Below are 19,686 nucleotides of genomic sequence, written 5' to 3' on the forward strand. Positions count from 1 at the left end.
CACAAAAGTTTTATTTGCATTCACTGGGACCTTTTCTTTGTTTCTTTTTTTTTTTTTTAATTGGGCTGAGGGTTTACCCATTTTTCTAACATCTCTACTTCCAAAATATGAAAAAGGTCTTGGCCTTATTACTGATTTGTAGTGAATAACACTGTGATTGCTCCAGTTAAAACTGTGACCTTGATGGGGGTGTGGGGGGAGGCCTTATTGGTGGCTGCTTTCCTCACTTTTGAAGCTTTGATGTGTTCCTGCAACTGATATAAATGCAGGGGGGTTCAGGGAGAGGCAGCTGGCTGGCAGCGACAGATTAAGATATTTCTGACCCACAAACGTAACCAAATGCCCATATTTCTTCATTTAACATAATTAATACCTTGTATTTCCACTGACTTTGATAAAGTGGCCTTCTTCCTCCCGCCCCATCCCCCTTCCCTCTGTCAACTTTGGGAAGACTGCAAGAGATCTATAGTTAAAATACTCTACAGATGATGAAGGATAGCATGTCTTGAAAAAGCTAACATCAAAAGTCTCAATTAGGTTGCTGCCTAGCAGGAAGCTTATAACCACATTAAATGGAAAAGTCACTTCATTTTTAGTATACTGTATTTCTGTAGCAAGGGTTGTAATCTACCAGCAATATGTAACATTTTGGTTTAGCTGCCTAGGAAATTCACATTTTGTTATAAATGTGATATTACAGGAAATCTATGAAAAGTGCTAAACATTTCTTATCAAATATTGTTAAAGAGGACTTTGGTGCATTTGAAATTTTGAAAAAGCCTGGGATGCATTTTGGTCACGTTACAAGATCTGCTTGTTGCACTTAATTTAACCCAGTTGTCTTTATTTCATTATTACAGAGGATGGGGTTTTTCAAGTCATTAAAACAATACAGAGGCACAAAATGTGCCTATAGGTTTAAGCAGTATTTGATCGATCATGAATCATAATGATATGTTGGTTTTTCAGTTGCTTTTTTTTCTTTCCATCATGTCCCTCCCTGTACAATTTCTGAGTGAAAAAACAGACAATGTATTTGTTTTAAACAATCTAGCCATGGTGGAGGAAGCCATCTGGAAAGGTGATGTCAGCTGAGGGCAAGGGTTGTTGCTGGTTGAGGGTAGTCATCTGCCCTCTCCCTCCAATCCACACACCAGCCTCCACACATCCACTTTCATGGTGCCTGAGTTCCTGTTTGGTTGGTTGAACTCATTCTCCTCAGCTGATATTTAACTAGTTGCTTGTTCTGGAAAAGAATCAGTACTGCCTCCTCTGTCTTTACAAACATGATTGTTAGAGATGAGGAGCTCTGATCTCCAGGGATGGGCAGAACCCAGTGCTGTCACTCTCTCATGGGATAGGGCACACATTGAGTACCTCAGCTACATTGGATTCCTTCTACTAAAAAATCCCAAATTTGTGTTTAATAGATAAATGTCAACCTGATTGGCATTTGCAGGTTGATTATAGATTTGGTGGAAATAGCATAAAGTATAATCTGTATGTGGATGATTTTCTATCCCCAATCTATGTATCCTGGTCCTGTACTGTTTGTTATGGTGAAATTATAGATCTCAATGGGAAATATCCAGGGTAAGTAGACAGACAATGAGTGTGACGTTTCTAGAACCTCTCTTCTTCCAAGAACATATATAGGTTACTTAAGAAGGGGATGCCCCATGAAAATTCTGATTCTCTGTGGACTGGGGTTAAATAGAGAATCATTTCATCAGGGTGAGCTCAGAATGGAATTGTGGGAGTGTTACTGACAGCTGGGTTTCTTTTTATTCCCAAGAAAATAGATGTTTCCTATGCATTTGTTTCCAGAGCGGAATTTTCTAATATTATATGGCTACAGAGAAGGGACAGATTACACTCCCGGTATTTTATTTGACAATGTCCTGACAGCATTCCTCATTACCTTTTCCCATGCTCCAGCCTGTGGTAAAGCAGTATGACCAAGATGATCCCAGTAATAAACCTTATTGGTATGGTTCACTGATTTTTTTGGACTCTGCATTTATTTTAGCAGACTTCTCTGATAGCTTTTTGCAGTTTTCAGCTTTTTGTTGTTGAAAACAAAAATAATAAGTAAACCAGTTCAGGGTTATATTTCTGTTTCTGAAAGTGATTCCATGTCAGTCCTGTCCTGGGGGAGGAGCTACATCTCTAGCCAAGGCTGGAGCCGGAGGAACCAAGACTAGTTGAATAGGAGAGAAAAGAGAGTATGGCATTCCTATTGCTCCTGCCTTTTCTTCGTTCTAGAGACAACCAAGAACATCAATGTTATGTTAGATTTTTTTCTTAAAAAACTATATAGATGAATCTCAAAGGTCACAAAAACATTAGTTCAAAAGGACACGTGCACCCCAATGTTTATTGTAGCACTAGTTACAATAGCTAAGCTATGGAAAAAAAAACCCAAATGCCCAAAAATAGATGACTGGATCAAGAAGATGTGGTACATATACACAATGGCATATTACTCAGCAATCAAAAAAGATAACCTCATGTCATTCGCAGAAACATGGATGGAGCTGGAAGGGATCATGTTCAGTGAAATAAGCTAGAAAGAAAAAAAGAAATACCAGATGGTTTCACTTATAGGAGGAATGTAGAGGATCCAAATAACGGATCAGGGTTTGGGGAGGGGGTAAAGTAATTATAATAAAGTAAAAATCAAAATCAACAGGCAGCTATAAACCAGAGACATTCTGCAGGGGTGGGGGAGGAGGGAGTAGGATCAAAACAGGGGCGGGAAGAACACAAGGGACTGTGGTGATGGGACACGGGTGAATTGGTGGTGGGAATTTCCTGGAGACTATACCCGAGATGAGAAATCATACATTGTATAAAAATAAAGAATGATGTAAAAAATATATAAAATAATAATAAAAAAACAATTGTGCCACCAATAAAAATGTTCTCACAATTAAAATATATATATGAATCTCTTGTTCCAGATGAAAGTTCAACTTTTATACATAGTTCTGTGTGGTTTAATCCCGAAAGACCAGGGCAGCATTCTGTTCATATTTATTCAATACATTTTGGTTGAACGCATAAGACTTACCTTTTACAAAGTTAATCAAACTTACTTATTCAACTCTTCCCAACTATTCGGAGAGGGAATCATTTCTTTTCTCTTAACACTTGCAGGAGATATCTTAGATGTGAAGGCATGGCTGTAATACATTGTTCCAGATGCACTGCTGCCCAGATTCTTTAGATTTCATTCCAGAGTCTTTTCTGAAGTATATTAAAAAGTTTTAATATACCATTTATCCAGGAGTCAAAGAAACAACCCAATACAATTCAAATAAACCAAAAGAAAATGAAGTAACCTTATTGTTACATGCTGAAATCAATGATAAAAATGTGACTTTTTTTATTTTGGGAGTCATATATATTGAGAAATTGATAATGCCCTAAAGGAAGGCAAGAAAGATTCCATGGAATCAAGTGTATAGTGACTCTGAAACAGTGACAAGATATTGAACTATCTTCCAAATCATCTGAGAAATATTGTTATGCTGATTATAGTATTTGTATTAAGTATGCTTTTCAGAATTTTCTACTCCTTGTCAATTGGTATCTATCTATGATGATCATGATACTTCTATTAACAAGAATGATTTGTTAACCCAAATATGTTATTTTCTGGTTAACTACATTTGCATTATAAGAAAGCTGAACCAGACCCCACTGTAGGCATTCGTCTTAAGGTGGTGATCTCTAGTGGCCTCTCCGTGGAGATGCCTGTCAAAAGAAGCAGAGAGCTTTCAGGCCTGCCTGCGAAGATACCTGCCTTGACATTGATTCTTTTTTTTTTTTCCTTTTTTAACCAGCCTGAAGGTAAGCTTTATCCTGCCAAAATCTTCAATTTACATTTTATTTCTTTTTATTTTATTTTTTAACATAATTTTTCATTTTTTGCACAATGTATGCATTTTCATCTTGGTTATAGACCCCATACAATTCCCACCCCACCCACTCCACTCCCATTTTAATTTATTCTTACTCCTTTCTACGCCCTTTCCAGTTCTTACAGTTTCTTCAGTTACTTGTTTCAAAGGAAGTCTTTTTAGGGTATATAGAAGTTGAATTAGAGACTTTTCTCCAAAAGGAAGTCCGGGCATCATGTTGAATTAAAACAAATTCATCCAAGAACCCAGATGCTTTCCCCAAAATAACTTACACTAACTGCCCACCACGACTTAGCTTGGCCGTACCTACTTCAATAGTAGCATGCACTGAGAGATATTATGCAAATAAAAAAAATATTCTGATTTTTAAAGGATCTTCACTTCTATTGTTTTAATTCATCCTTGAAAGAATTCCAGCGGGAATTATGTATTTTATTGATTAAGATAGGGTTAGCGATATTAAGTAATTTCAGAATATTTACGCTGTACCAGAGCTGAGGTTCTATAAGCCAAATACTGTCTTTCCACCATATAATACTGCCTTATTCTTTGGAATGCTGGTGATCATACAGATCTAAAGTATGTAGTTGTTACTTTAACTGCTCAATAAACAATGCAGCTGGAGTTTCATGATAAAATTTCCCTCATTATTGTTAGATTAGGAGAAACCCCTGCTCAGCTTCCTTTCCATCCTTACAAAACAAAACACCTTTCCCACAAACTCCTTACACAGGTTTTCAACAAATAAGGACCTAGAATTCCTTCATAGCACTTTTTTGTCCCAGTGGAGTCCTTATCTAGTCCTACCACCTTAAATGAAGGTAAAATTCAGCATACTTAATATACAGGCTTAAATTTAGACAGGAAGATATTGCCATAGCTTCTCTTACGGAGGTGCATTTGAGTGGAACCCACTGTTTTAAAGGATATTCCGGGCAAAGTGCTGTCATTTACGTTCTGTCTTTAGTGCTCTACAATTAGTTCCCATTTTCCTTCACTCTTTCTAACCTGATTTCTTTCCCCTCTGCCTATTTTCCACATTAACCTCTTTGACGTGGGGTTTTGCCTAGCTGTGATAACCTACGTCTTAATATTTGCTGTAACTAGGTTCTCTTTCCTTTTTGGTATACTATAGCACCTGCCTGTCACTAGATTCTAGAAATTATTTGGTTTCCATTAGGTTTTATAAATCACTGGAAACAACTAAACTTAAGCCCTATGACAAAATTCAACATAAAGTTATTGCATTTGTTGGGACAATTGAGACTTTTCTGTTTCGCATCGGACTCCTTTCCTGTGTGTAATGCCAGGCATTTTCCCTGTCCCTCCGTAGTTTCTCTTCTGTACTTCTGGAAGGTATTCTTGGCTATTCTTAAATGCCAGCTCTGTCTCTGTTCACACCTCTCATGGAATGTTTCTCACTTCTCCTAAAGTTTGTGGCTGGTGTTTAATGATTATGCTGCAAAAGTGGTTTAACATAATGTTTTATAAAGAAATTAGAGTTGATTTTGAACAGTGACTTTGCATTATTAATGAGTATATGGAGATGACATCGTAATGTCTCACCCTATTCCTATATTTATCTCTAATTTTTTTTCCTGGCAAGTTTAGAATTCCAAAGTGTCTTTTGTCAGTAATTTAATTAGGCCACAAGTTTGAGGCTTAATGATGGATCAAAAAATGAATGATATGCTTGAGAGATCAAGACAGCAAATTGATTACTGTTGTAGCAAAGGCTGGCAAATGTGGGAGAGGGAGCAGGTCCTGCACTGTGCTGCAGGATCTGAGTCAGTGATCAAGGTCAGCCTCAGTTCATTAACTTCTGAGCACTTATAGTCATTGTAAATATAACTGCTCAAACCTTATATTCTAATTACAAGATAGTACAGTTTTGAAAAGACGTAGGTTCACTTCAGTAATGTCCTAGACTAATATAGGATGTTGAAAGATCTAGACTAGTGTCAGCTGATTGCCAATCATTTTGTCTCTTTTTGTAGTGCACACAAAAAGGAATCTCACTCTCAAGTGTGAATAAATACTCTCCCACCCAGGGTAGATGGGGGTGGGGGGTGGGGGAGAGAGAGCCTATTTCTATCCTATTAATTTGAATCTTTATCTATTTTTAGCAGTATTATACTGGCAATGATTGATAAAGACCATCTGAAAAACAGGTAGTGGTTTTAGGGATAAGATGATAAGTTGGAATTTTCATGGGTGTGTAGATATTGGACCATTTTTACTAATCTCACTTAAAATAGATTTGTTCCTTTCATTTTCAATGGGTTGATTTTACTAAAGAAGAAATAATAGACATGCCTTTATTCCAAGTATTATGGGATACTCTATACATAGTTTTACAAGGCCTACAAAGAATGCAGATACCAGATGTATCCCCCTTCAATTTGAAACAAATAAATGGTACAATTATATGATATGTTGGTTTTCAAAGTATTTAATAGCAAGGAATTAAGGATAGTGAACCCCAAGAAATAGGAAACAAATTAAGTGAATCCTACAATTGTCCTGGCTCATGGCCAGTACATTTTGTAGGAAGGGGGACATCCAGTAAAAGAGATGAAGCTTGGGGTTTGGGAGGCTGAAGTATCTAGTATTCTTAGAGCAGAGTAACAGAAAATAGAGAACTGCACAGATAGAGAGTTGTAGAAATCGGTAGAGGTTATGTTGCATGTTTAGTTGAGCACTGACTGGTGTATGGGAAGCTACCCAAGACCCAGGAAAAGAACCACCTAAAAAGATTAGAGGGAAGAACCTCCTTGGTGGTGCAGCGGGTTGAGTGCAGCGCCGTGAAGTTACCAGAATCCTCTGCAGCATGGGTTCGATTCCTGGCTGGCCAGGGAGATTCCCACATGGCGCAGCAGACCTCTCCTGTTGTGCCCGCTGCTCCCCTCAGCAGTGCTATCGGTCGGTCTGCCTGTTCTGCTCCCCACTCTGTCTCTGGTGAATCCTCTCAACTTCCTGCGCCTCTGGCCTGTACCCCAGCTATTGTATAAATAAAAAATAAATCTTAAAAAAAAAGTTGTTTAATTGGAAAAAAAACAAGATTAGCGGGAACATTTACCTGAGCTCACACAAATCTGGCAGTAGTTTCTGTTCCCACCAGTTAGAGTGGAATGCCTTTTATTTTTAAAGATTTATTTATTTATTTATTTATTTATTTATTTATTTATTTATTTATGCAAGCACTGAGTACAGTCAGAAGTGCGAGAGGGTGAGAGAGTTCGCCAGAGCCAGAGCTGGGAGCAGAACAGGCAGACTGACAAAGTACACTGCTGAGGGGAGCAATGGGCGAGGCAAGAGAGATCTGCGTGCCATGTGGGACCCTCACCAGCGGCCGGGGATCAAACCAGCGCTGCAGAGGCTGCAGGCAGCTTCACAGCCCAGCACTAAACCGCTGCGCCACTGGGAAGGCCCAAGAGTGAAATGCCTAAGAGTGGAATGCCTTTTAACTTACAGGAAAATAAGGAGAATATTCAGAATACTTTTGCCTCGCCAGTTGAGCAAAATTTCTTCTAGACTGTCCTGCTCCATTCTTATGGAATGAAATGTAAAAGCAAGACCTAAGGCACAGCATAATCAAATTGCTTCATGTAAGTGATAAAGAAAAAAAAGTTGTAAGGTTTTTATACTATACATGAAGTGGTATAATATTCCCTAACAGTAGACTTTGATAAATTACAAGTCTATGTCATAACCCTAAAGCAACAACTAAAATAATGACTTTTTGTAACTGTGTAGTTAATAAAGCAACAAACGAGCTAACATGGAATCCTAAAAGTATTCAATCACTCCAAAAGAAGTGGGAGAGATGGAAAGAGAAAAAAGGGAACAAAAAGCATTACAGACAAAAAGAAAATATTTAACAAGATGATAGATTTAAACCCAACCAGATGAAAATCATATTAAATATAAATGACCTAAACACCAAATTAAAATACAAAAATTGTTATATTGTATCAAAAAGCAGGCATATTCAACTATATGTTGCCTATAAGAATTTCTCTTAGTGGACATAAATAGGATAATAGTAAAGGGATGGAAATAACAATATACTATGGTAACACTAATCTAAAGAAAGTAGGAATGGTTATATAATAGACAAAGTAGACCGAGGAAATACTATAACAGATAAGGGGACATTCACGTTAAAGTTATTCATGAAGAGGACATATCAATTCTAAATGTTTATATGACTGATTATAGAGCTTCAAAACATATTAACCAATACTGAACTGAAGCACAATTAGGCAAACATTCTATTATATTTAAATATTAAACATCCTTCTAGCAAAAATTGATAGAAAAAATAGACAAATAATCAACAAGGATATCTAAAACTTGAATAACATTAATAACCAACTTAGTCTCATTGAATTTATATCATAAATAAAGAAACTTGACAGCCTGTAGCAGAACCACATTTTCAAATGCACACAAAATATTTAATGATAAATCACATTCATGGGCCATAAGTCAAGCTTCAGTAAATTTAAAGGATTTAATTCATACAAACTATGTTCTCTGAACACAGTAGAATTAAATGAGAACTCAGTAATAACCCCCAAATATTTAGTAGCCAGTGCTTCTAATTAACTTATGATCTAAGAAGTTTAAAATTGGAAAAAAAAGGAAATTATTTTGAATTGAATTAAAATAAGATGTAACATATCAAAATTTTGCAGATGTACAAAAGCAGTACTTAGAAGGAATTTTATAGCCCTAAAAATCTATTTTTAAATGAGGAAAAGCCTCAAATCATTGACCTTAGCTGCCATCTTAACAATCTAAAGTAAGAATCAAAGGGGAAATCAATTAAATAAAATAGAAAAACAATGAAGAAAATTTAGTTTCTTAGTTCAACACCAAAACTCTGATTCATAGGAGAAACATTTGATATATTGGATTTAATCAAAATAAAAAACTAGTTGTTTCTGATGACACTGTTAATGGCATGCCGCACATTGGCAGAAAGTATCAATAGTCACTCATTGACAGAACACATTTTATGTCACATAACTGATAATGGTTTTGCATTGAGAACGTATAAATATACAAAAACTTAAAACTCATAGTAATAAGGAAACAAAAAGCCCAATAAAAAATTGGGTAAGTGATTTAACAGATTTCACCAAACAACAAATCTAGGATGGCATAAAGTGCAAGCAAAGAAGTTCAACATTGTTATTCATTAGGGAATTGCAAATTAAAACTATAATGAGATACCACAACATACTAATATTAGAACGATGTTCAAATTGGTGTTCATCTGTAAAATGGAACACTGCTTAACAACAGAAAATGGGTGGATTTTTGAGAAATGTTTTGGATCCCAAAATAACTAAGTAGAAGAAGCCAGATCAAACACTGTGCCATTTCTTTTATATAAAATCCTATAAATGTTAACAAATCTTTGGTAATGGAAAACCAATGAATGATTTCCAGTATATAGAGAGCGGGCAGAGATGGATTATGGAAGGATGTGAGGAAACTTTTTCCCTCCGTGGAGATATTCATTATCTCCATTGTGGTGATGATTTCATAGTTTTTACAAATATCAACATATCAAATCATATACTTTAAATATGTATAGTTTATTGTATGTTAATTAAACTTAAAGTCTCAAGGGTGGAGATTTATAGCAGTAAATTTTCTGTTCAGCAGTAATATTTTGAGATTTTTGGTTTAGTGTCCCAATTAATCCAGTAATCTTTAATTTGGATCACCATCTTAAACATCATCTAGACATTGTACCAACCATATTTCTAAACTCATCTCTATTTTAATGAGAAAACCATATCCAGGGCATTATTATTCTGAATTTTTAACTAGTAGGATGGATATATTCATAAGATCATGGGTAACAGCTACTAAATGGGTAATCATTTGCCCTACATTTCTACATCCTTATTATAAAAAGAAATTAGACTCTGTATCTTTGAATGTTTGGATTTATGTTTTTCCTTAGGAATCTCAAAATCAGACTAAAATCCTAAACATTAAAAAAAAAATTAGCTTCCTAATTCACAGCTTCAACTTCTAGTAGGTTCGGTGGGCTGCACACACCCACCCAGTCTGCTATCTTATTCCATTGAAGTCCTGCTTGGATGTTATATTTTGAAATCAGTATTACAAAGTCTTTTATCCTTTTATTAGTTTAGTACTTTAAGCTTTAGACATAAGAAAGAAGACTATCAGTGAAAATCAATTGAAATGCAGTTAGATAAAGATCTGTTGTACTAGGCAGAAGGCTTCGCTGAGGCACAATATAATCAATTAGGCCCCTCCAGCTGCATACAGAGTTTTACCCAGCCAATCACTTTTCACACGTTTCCTCCATTAGCTTGACTAGAGGTTCTTTTTTTTTTTAATGTGAATTATGATGAATGAGATTGTTGTTATGAATATAGAGATGGGTCATTACCCTACAGAAACCAGACTGTGCTGGCCTTTAATGATTAGGGCTTTCTGCTCTAGCTATCAATAAAGTATAAAATTTTATCTGTCTCAAACTATAATTGGGAATCTGTAGTCATTGTTATCTAATTCACTTAACAATGTTATAATTGTAAATTGTTTTTGTTCATCTGGATAATTTACATAACTTCTAAGTTAGTTGAAGGGTAAGGGAATATAATATATCAAATAGAGGTGGGAAATTTTTCATGGCTTAAAATCAAATATCCTTCAGGAATTAGTACCCTAATATTTGACAACCTAGCTCCAGCCCTTTGGGAAGGCAAAAGTAGAAATAATGAATGAAACTTACAAATAATGAATGAATGTATCTATATGAAGATGCTGGAAATTTGCAAGATACAATCATTAGCTTATGACAGATGTCCTATCGTTCAGTTCTAAAAATTATGTGACCATTTTTCCTGGGCTTGGTCGAGGTATTCAAAAAGGAGAAAGGAATTATTGAGTTCTATGTAATGCAGGGAGGGACTGAGGTACAGTCTTGGTAGACAACCATGTAGAATACTAGAGAAGGCCCTGCTTTCAACTATTGAATTATAATCAAATTTTATAATTTTTTAACTCTTATAATAGATTTGTTGTTATTGATATTTAAACATTTTCCCATTCCAGCCACCTTTTATCATTGAAAAAAACTTTTTGTATCATAAAAAATAAAAACTTAAAAAAATATAGAGAGAATGTGGTGCCTACAATCCTTGGCCCTTGCAGATGCCAATGCCTTTTCATTGTCCATAGGTGTGGATGAGTTTAACATTACATTGAAAAGTAGGAACTGTGACCTGACTGTACCACAGAAAGCTTCAGCAGAGATGCTTTTCTTGCAAGCTTAAAGTTAAAGCAGGCCAGCCTTTGAGGTCCATTGATGAAAAGACCTTTGTGTTTTGTACTATGAGAACGGGGGAGGTGTGCTCAGTATTAGAAGAGTTAATAAACACCAAGAAATGTGCTCATCTTGTAGCTTTAGTAAGCTTTAATCTGTAAGCTTGATTACCTCCTAACCCTCTCTCACTTGCCACCCCCCTCCAGCACTGCAGGGGCTTTCTGGCAATATTAGTGGCATTTTGCCAACGCTGGCTTTAGGGAAATCATTCTATAAGAAAGAATAGCAGAAAGACTGGATCTGTCCACTGTGTGAGGTCATTAACACAAGAATAACCTTATGAGCCCCAGAGGCCAGGAGGGAGTGTGTGTACTGACTAGAAACCTGCAGGTGCAATGCCACAATCCTTTCTTGTAGCCCAGCTTGTTCTGGGCCTCATGGCTCCATCACCTGGAAGAATTCATTTTCACTGCATTCAGGATTTCCCATTGTGTATTTGCTGTGATATTTCATAAAAATATGTTTGCAAACTCTACCTGGGAGTTTCTTAAGAACAAATAATAGAGTTGCTGTGTCATTAATTTTCAGTCTTGCAGGTATTCTAGTGTCTCAAGCCAGATTCGGTTCTCCCTCTTTTGCCAAATGTCATTAAGTTGTTAATGTAGGTGACTTGTTGTGAACAACTGATTAAAAAGCTCCAAGAAGCCCTTGTACATTTTTATATTAATCCCAAGAGCTTTACAGTTTTCTTTTTTCTCTTCCTAATGAGTAGTTTGAGAAGTTGATGTATCATTTCATTAAAAATACCTTGCAGATAAGTCAAGGCAGAATGTGATTATGAACAAAAATAAGAGATTAAAATATTCAGCCAACAAGCTCTCAAAAATGAATCCTGGGGCAATATATTGTTAACCAAGAGTCACTGGCTAGAAATAAGGTGCCTTAAATTTTGACCCTGTGTTATCAGTGGATGCAAGAGAAATGGTGAAAGTTGTCACTTGCTCCCAAGCTAGCCCAGAGTCAGGTGAAGAACAGGTTTGACTTTCAAACATCAGTGAACCACTCAGATGGTTCAAGCAACTGAGGCCCCTCAATAGCCCCTCAAGTGATGGCTGATGCTTACTACCTTGATCAGGAGCATTACCCCATGCCTCTCTCTGTCTGGAGACACCAAAACCAGCAGGCCAGCCTCATAGAGGGTATAGGCTGTGTCCTTCAGGAACAGAATAAAGTTACCCCAGCCATACAGCACTTGAAGTGTGGGGGAAATAAGATGCTCATGTAGAGCCCAAGAAGAGAGTTCCACGAGGTCAGCCTTGTCTCCGGTCATTGTCTTACTTCCCCACAGTTTAAATAATTTTAATTTGATTAAATATTAATTTTAATTAATTAATTGGCATAACTACTGAGGGGCAAGAGATGACTCAAGCCTGAGACCATGCTTCTATGGTAAAGCTTGAAACTCTGTAGCCTAGTGGTTGTGCTCAAATGATGGATTCTGATTAGAGTTAAGTGTGGAATTGCCAGGAGAGAATTTTGATTACATACGACTGAGGAGAAATGAATTGCCATAGGTGATGTTATCTTTAACTCTGTGCTCAACCATTTATGGATCCATACCCCGTGAAACACTCTTTTTGGTACCAACACAGCCCATGAGCTTGAAAATCCCAGTCTTTTTGTACTGATGGTCTAGACTATTTTTTTTGCTCTTTAGAAATAAATACACGATTAGGTGTTTCTGAGTAGCTAAATGATCATAAAGCCAGCAGTTACAGTATGAATTCAGTGAAAACAGTCTTCTTATCACTGGTCTGAGTTAGGGTTGCTTCAGTCACATTATTTCCTTAGTGGTGGGGGCGGGAGGGACCACTGTGGAACAGACAACACATCCACAGACTTGATGAGATGCTCTGAGAGACGAATGTAACATACAATTTGAAAAATGCTTCAGGACATAGTTGAAAAAGTGAAGGGGGGAAAAAAAGAATACCAAGAGTGAGGTATGAAGTAGAAGATAGTTAAGAGGAAAAGGACTGATGGACAATTGTCTTCTTCCTTTGATTCCCCCCCCCATTCAAGTACTTTGAACTGTTTTCTATTTATATGAATACTACATACTCCTTATTAAAAACTCAAGAAAAGGGTAATAAAGAATGTCACATTTCCCCCTAAACCCTTGTCCCAGTAATGGTCCCATTTTTCTGAGCAGTTTCCAGATCTCTGTGTATTTGACAGTGTATATGTTGTTATTAACAACACTGCTGTGAAATCTTTACTTACCATCTGTCCATAATATAGTTATTTCTAGAAGACAGATTCCTAGAGGTACAATTACTGGCTCATGGGTAGACAGATTTTAAACATGTATATATCTTGCCAAACTGACTTTGAGAAACAAATTTGAATACGTTTTTTGCAGGAGAAATTTTAGGTTTCCCTTATATCAACATTTTAAATTGTTGGTGCCAATTTTTTCACCACATTTGCCAATGATAAGCAAAATTTACAATTGTTATCTGTACCTCTTATTTTGTGAATGGCCTGTTTACACTTGATGCCCATTTTCCTATTGAACAATTTGTCTGCCTATCAAGAGGTTGTGGAAGATTTTTTCAAAATATCTTCTTAGTGTTAGGAAAAGGGTTATGTAGATGAGCAGATTTCCAGTACTTTGAAGGTTAGTTTTTAACACTGATGGAAAATTGACAGATAAACTATATAATGTAAATGATGCAATTTCTATGAAATTGTAGCCATAGGAAATTTTATTATTCACTAAGTCTTTGTTCATGGAGACTTTATAGAACACAGATACTGTAAATTACAAGAATTCACTCTATTTGACAAAACGATCATGTACCAAATTTATAAAGTACTCATAATGCAGTAATGAGAAAAGCAACTCAAAGACATGGACATTTGAACAGAGACATTACCACAGAAGATAAAAAAATGTCAAATATATGAGAAGATGCTTTGACATTAGACATTAGGAAAATGATACTATATACTAGTAGAATGGCTACAATTTTAAAGATTAGTTATACCTAGTATTCATGAGATGATGGAGAAACTGAAACTCTTGTAGGGTGGTGTTGTAAATGCAAGATGGTATAACTACTTTGTGAAATAGTTTGGTAGTTTCTTATTAAGTTCAGCATACACCTACCATATGATCCCACTACTCTTCTCATAGGTATTTATTAAGGAGAAATGAAAACATATGTTTATATAAAGGCTCGCACTCAAACGTTCATTGCAGTTTCATTCATAAAAGCCAAATCCTTGAAAGAAACCAAATCAGTTTGGGAAGAGGTAGGTTTTTTTTTTTAAAAATTGTGTCACATACCTACTTAACAATAAAAGGAAAAATACTACTGATTGATATATACGACAATATGCATGAATTGCTAAAGCATTATGTTAAGTGATAAAAGACAGAAAGCACAGCATGAGGCATGATTCTACTTACATGAAATTCTAGAAAAGGCCAAAATGTAGAGATAGACTACAGATCAGTGATTCCCATGGGCCCTGATTTCGGCAAAAGGGATTGACTTCCAAGTGGGTGAGTGGAAGCAATGTGATGATGATTACATACTCTATGCATATGGAAAGAACGTCTTTCAACTCAATACCTAAAATGGGTAAGTTTAATTGAAGGTAAATTATAATGCCCCCATAATCCAGATTAAAAAAAACAACAAAACTTCTTGCCAAAACATGTAAGGACCAGAATAATAAAACTCGTGCCTACTTTTTCATTTTAAGAATGTTAAGATTTGATTACAGTGCTTGAATGTGTAGACCTTTAAGCAAAACAAAAACTGCTAGTGAGGTTGAGGTACCTCCATATAAATCAGTAATAATTAAAATTTGTCTTTCTTTGAATGTCTAAAGGATTGATGATTTAAATACTTATCCATATTCTAATATGTTTTTCTCTTCCATGACCATGCTGTGACCTCTCAAAACAAAAGTTGGAGATCGGAAGTAACTAACTGACAATTACAGTGGTTGATACACTCCAGTTTAAATAGAAGTGTCCTCGGTTAAAATATGGTTCATTCATCGGTCAAACTGTCCTTATTTCCTTTAATTGAATTAAGATGGACAAATGAGAGATGTGTGCAAGACAGAAAAAAAAAATCCTTTCACAAATCACTGTTATCCTCCCTCTGAGTGTAAAACGAATCAATTAAAACCATGTCAAAGCAACTTCTACTCTTGAACAACTTTTAAAGCAGAAAACATTTTATAAAAGTTAAAACTTGAGTAAGAAATTGAGGGGAAAAGGATTGTCTTTTATATACTTCATTTTATTTCTGAGCATTGTGAAGTGTATTATTTTATGTCCTTTTATTTGGCTGTAAATTATAACTATGCTAAAAAGCTATCATTTTGCATTTCATCTTTCAGTTGGAAATATCAAACAATAAGAAAATGAAAAATACAGGGAAATATGCCATTCAAATTATATATAAGTTTGGTCCCATTAGCTAAATCTTTGGGGAGAATTATGGGAATTACATGGAAGTTGAAATAGTTTTTATTTCTCACCTAATATGAGAAATGTAGTATCCCCTGTTTTTTCTATTCCTTTAAATTATTATTAATTTATACTATATCTTGTGTGTGGATTCACATACATCCTGAAAGAATAATTTTAAACTGTGTTTTAAGGTTTATTTTACTGAAATTAGTTATCTGTCCCTATGTCTTCCCTCTACTGTTATTAGTATACATATGCAAACTATGTTGCTTATCTCAAAGCCTGCTTCCTGTTTGTAATTCATACCCTTTTATATTTGAATGTTTTTCCTGCTTTATGAAGTTATTTATAGATATGCTCAGAATTTGTGTCTTTTGTTCACTCGAATCTTTGTTTTATTTTTAACATTTTTTTATTTTTGATAGGTTACGTTCAAAATTTAAAATATTCAAAAATGTATGTGAAAAAACCTCTTTTACCCCGCTCCCCAATTCCTCTTTTAAGGTCCTATAGTACTGTTATTTTCTTCACCTTTCCCGAAATTTTTTAGGCAATATGTATTTGAATGAGGCAATAAACTGCAGGAAACTTTTTAAAATTGGGGAGGGGGTTTCAAAATTTAGTATAGAGGGACAATCAGTTTCCACATGTTATTTTTATAGAGTCAACTTGCCAACATCAGCCACATCCAAGATTTTCAGTAGTGTCCAGAATATGAAGATGAGCCCTTTGCTAAGAGATGTTAAGCACTTACTCAGAATACTCTGAATATAATGCTTCTAGAGTTTCTTTCTCTGGGCTTTCTTTCTTTGACTTGTGTTCTATAGGATTTTGGTATGTTTATGTAATTGCTGTCTTATCATTTTTCTTTAGCATGGACCATGCCAGTGAAAGAGAGTTAGGATATGAATTATTGAGCAGTGCTGTTCCTACACATGTACCCTTGTGGTTACCCCTTTTATAGTCTATACTTAAATTTTTTCCTTCTGAAATACCCAGAGCTAAGAATAATAATTGTATTCTCTTTCTTCAATAACAAAGAAAGAAAAATTAAAAATGCAGGCCAGGAAACTAAATTGTAAAAGAATACTGGCAAACATGTTTAGCATTATTTATTGATGGCCTTGCTCATTGGCAGTATAAAGTGTGTGTCACTTGTCATTAGCAGTAACAATTTCAGCACATTATGTTCTCTTTTTATTTACTCTGGTGGCAACATGTTTCTGAACAGGGCCACTGGCTGTGGGTCAAGAGGTCAGTCTTTGAGGTTAAGAGTGGATGGGGTCATTTGCTATTAACCTAAGATTAGCAGCTAAGTTTTTTTTGTTTTTTTTTTTTTCATTTTTTTTCTTTTTAGAAGATTTCCTCCTAATTGTGCAACATGCCAACTTAATCTTTCTGAATTTCAAAAGAATATTTTATTTCTGATCTGCAGTTTATTCGCTTACATTTTCATAAAGGTATATTTTATCCTGTTCTCTTTCTGGCCACTTTTCCTAGTTCTTCAAGCAATGTTAAGCTTTTATGCAATATGAAATTTCCATGTTTAACATGCATTGTGCAAATGCACCTGTTTTTTCCCTATATTATTCCACTTTTAAGGACTCCACCCCGCCCCCCGCCCCCAACACACACACCCCTATTTACGTCCCACACTAGCCAATACACATTAGAATTTCAGGACTGTTTTTTCCCCAAGACAGACTCTTTCTTTGCTGTTCTTCCCATTAAGCAATGTCCAATTCTTAAACTAGCAAATTTTGATGTTATTGTTGTTCAACATTCATTCATCGCACCTATTTAGTTGGTACCCTGATATCTGAAACCTCCTTTTTCTCTCTACTCTTCAGCAAAAAGATAGTATTCTCTGTGGTTTCCTGCCTGAGAATTTCTATACAACTTCTATGTTAATGTTTGTCCTTTCACACCCAAACTTGTTTTCTCTTATATCTTGACTCACTGTATTACTAGAATTAGATTTTGCCTGCGTTTACATTATTTCCTGGCCATTGGTGATGTGTGTGTGAATAAGCACTTAATGAATACACTGTGGGTGCTGGGTACATTAGGGCGCAGTCCTTAATGCAGATTGGTACAGAGTAATCTCCATAAAAATCAGAGGTTCCATGTTCCCATTTTTTTACCAGTAGATAAAAATTTCAAACAAATGAAAATTCGGAAAAAGGATACATTACAATCAACTAGATTTTGAATAATATACTTAAGATCAGAAAACTTCAAAAGATATGGTCCTTGTTCCTAAATTCCTTTATGTGCTTTGGGGTTGAGGAAGTTAGAGAATATTTAAGCTTTCTAGAGATGAGAAGTTGATTCAGTAGCTATCGGGGTAGAAAATATAACACACATGAAGGTGGAGAGGCAAGGAAAACTGGGGTATATTCCAGAGAGTCATAAGGACTTTGATGTTGCCATAATTTAGTCTTGGGCATCTTGTACAAGATGAATAAGGAGCTGTGTATGTGTTAGTTAAGGACTTTGGACTTTATATCCTAAGAATCGAGAAGGGTTTTAAGTAGAGGAGGAGTAATATAGTTAGATTCATGTTAAAAGCTAGCTGGTATTTGTATAGAAAGAAGATTTGAAGAGAAGACTTTCAATAAAATCACTTAAAGTGTTTACCTGGCTGAGCATAGTGGTAAGTACAAAGGAAAGGGCAAGAATGGAGAACAGTAGGAAGTTTAGAAGTATTTCTTATTTATAATTGTCAGGCATACTGAATCCTTATCAATCATTTGGAAGGGGTATTAGTTTAATATGAATCCCAGTTTTCTGTCTGTGCTAATTGAATTGAAGAGAGGATATATTTGTTGGTTTTTTTTTAATTTTTTTATGTTTATATTCCCCATACAATTGCACCCCCCTTATTTTGACCCCAATCCCGAAGAGAGGCTATATTTGAAGCCATTTCTTTAAAGGGGTACTTAGTGCTTTTCACTTTTAGGAACTTTGAGGTTGATGTACCTATTGGACAACTAACGTAGACCATCTGGCCCTGAATAAACATTTAGAAGTTATAAGTACAGATGAAAGAGAAAGTATACAGAGTAAGAAAAACAATGGGTCGAGACCCAGAAAATCAGCAAGATCTTACACGCTTACAAGAGGTGATTTGTTCAGAAGCCATTTTCAAAGAATGAAGAATAGAAAACAAATATTCATGCATCCACAAATTATAATGGGGGTGAAGTTTAATGAGCAGGATGACTTAAATATCAAACAGTACAATGGTTTTGAAAGATAAGTCTAGAAATATGCATTGGATTTAGCAGTGAGCAAGTCATTAAAGCAGTAGCAGGAACAACCTGAGTATAGATGAAAAAAGTCTCGTGGCCACAAATTATGGAGAGAATAGAAATTAATAGGAGGTGAGAAATGGGGTGATTATTCTTAGTGTTATTTTTAAGAGAGGATTTTTTTTCTTTTAAATAACCTCAGCGTATTTATTGTCTGATGGGAAGAATGAAGAGATAAGGGGTGATTAGAAATAGGAGATTAAATGCCTGAGTGAGCAATATCCCAAGCTAGAGGAGGTTTATGTAAAAAGAAAAAAATAGTTATTAGTGTGTTGGGATATAATTACATTTGTCAACAATTAGTAGAGTGATTAAATTGGTTGACTTCAAATTCAGATTATCTCCCTTTTCTCACCTTCTGTGTATTTAACAAAATTATTTCCTCCACTTTGACTTAATTGTTACGATTACAAATATATATATGGCCAAGTCAATAAAAATTTTAATACCAAATCTATAAAAAATAGAATATAGTTCACTCATTGATGTACTTCCAGAGATAACATTTTGCTATAACCTTTCACTTCTCTTCTGGTGTGTGTGTGTGTGTGTGTGTGTGTGTGTGTGTGTGTGTGTGTGTGTGTGTGTGTGTGTGTTTTAAGTGACTAACAGTTTATTCTGTAATTTATTTAA

The 19,686-nt window shown here is 35.4% G+C and overlaps 1 protein-coding gene across 1 annotated transcript in view; it reads left to right on the forward strand.

Moving 5' to 3' along the window:
• The window catches only part of BCAS3 (BCAS3 microtubule associated cell migration factor), a 557,971-nt gene that overhangs the window by 376,390 nt on the left and 161,895 nt on the right, over nucleotides 1–19,686 (forward strand). The gene's annotated exons all lie outside the window — the stretch shown is intronic.

The sequence above is a fragment of the Talpa occidentalis genome, unplaced genomic scaffold, assembly GCF_014898055.3.
Source record: "Talpa occidentalis isolate TD23 unplaced genomic scaffold, MPIMG_talOcc4v2.1 talOcc4.7, whole genome shotgun sequence".
Classification (NCBI taxonomy): Eukaryota; Metazoa; Chordata; class Mammalia; order Eulipotyphla; family Talpidae; genus Talpa; species Talpa occidentalis.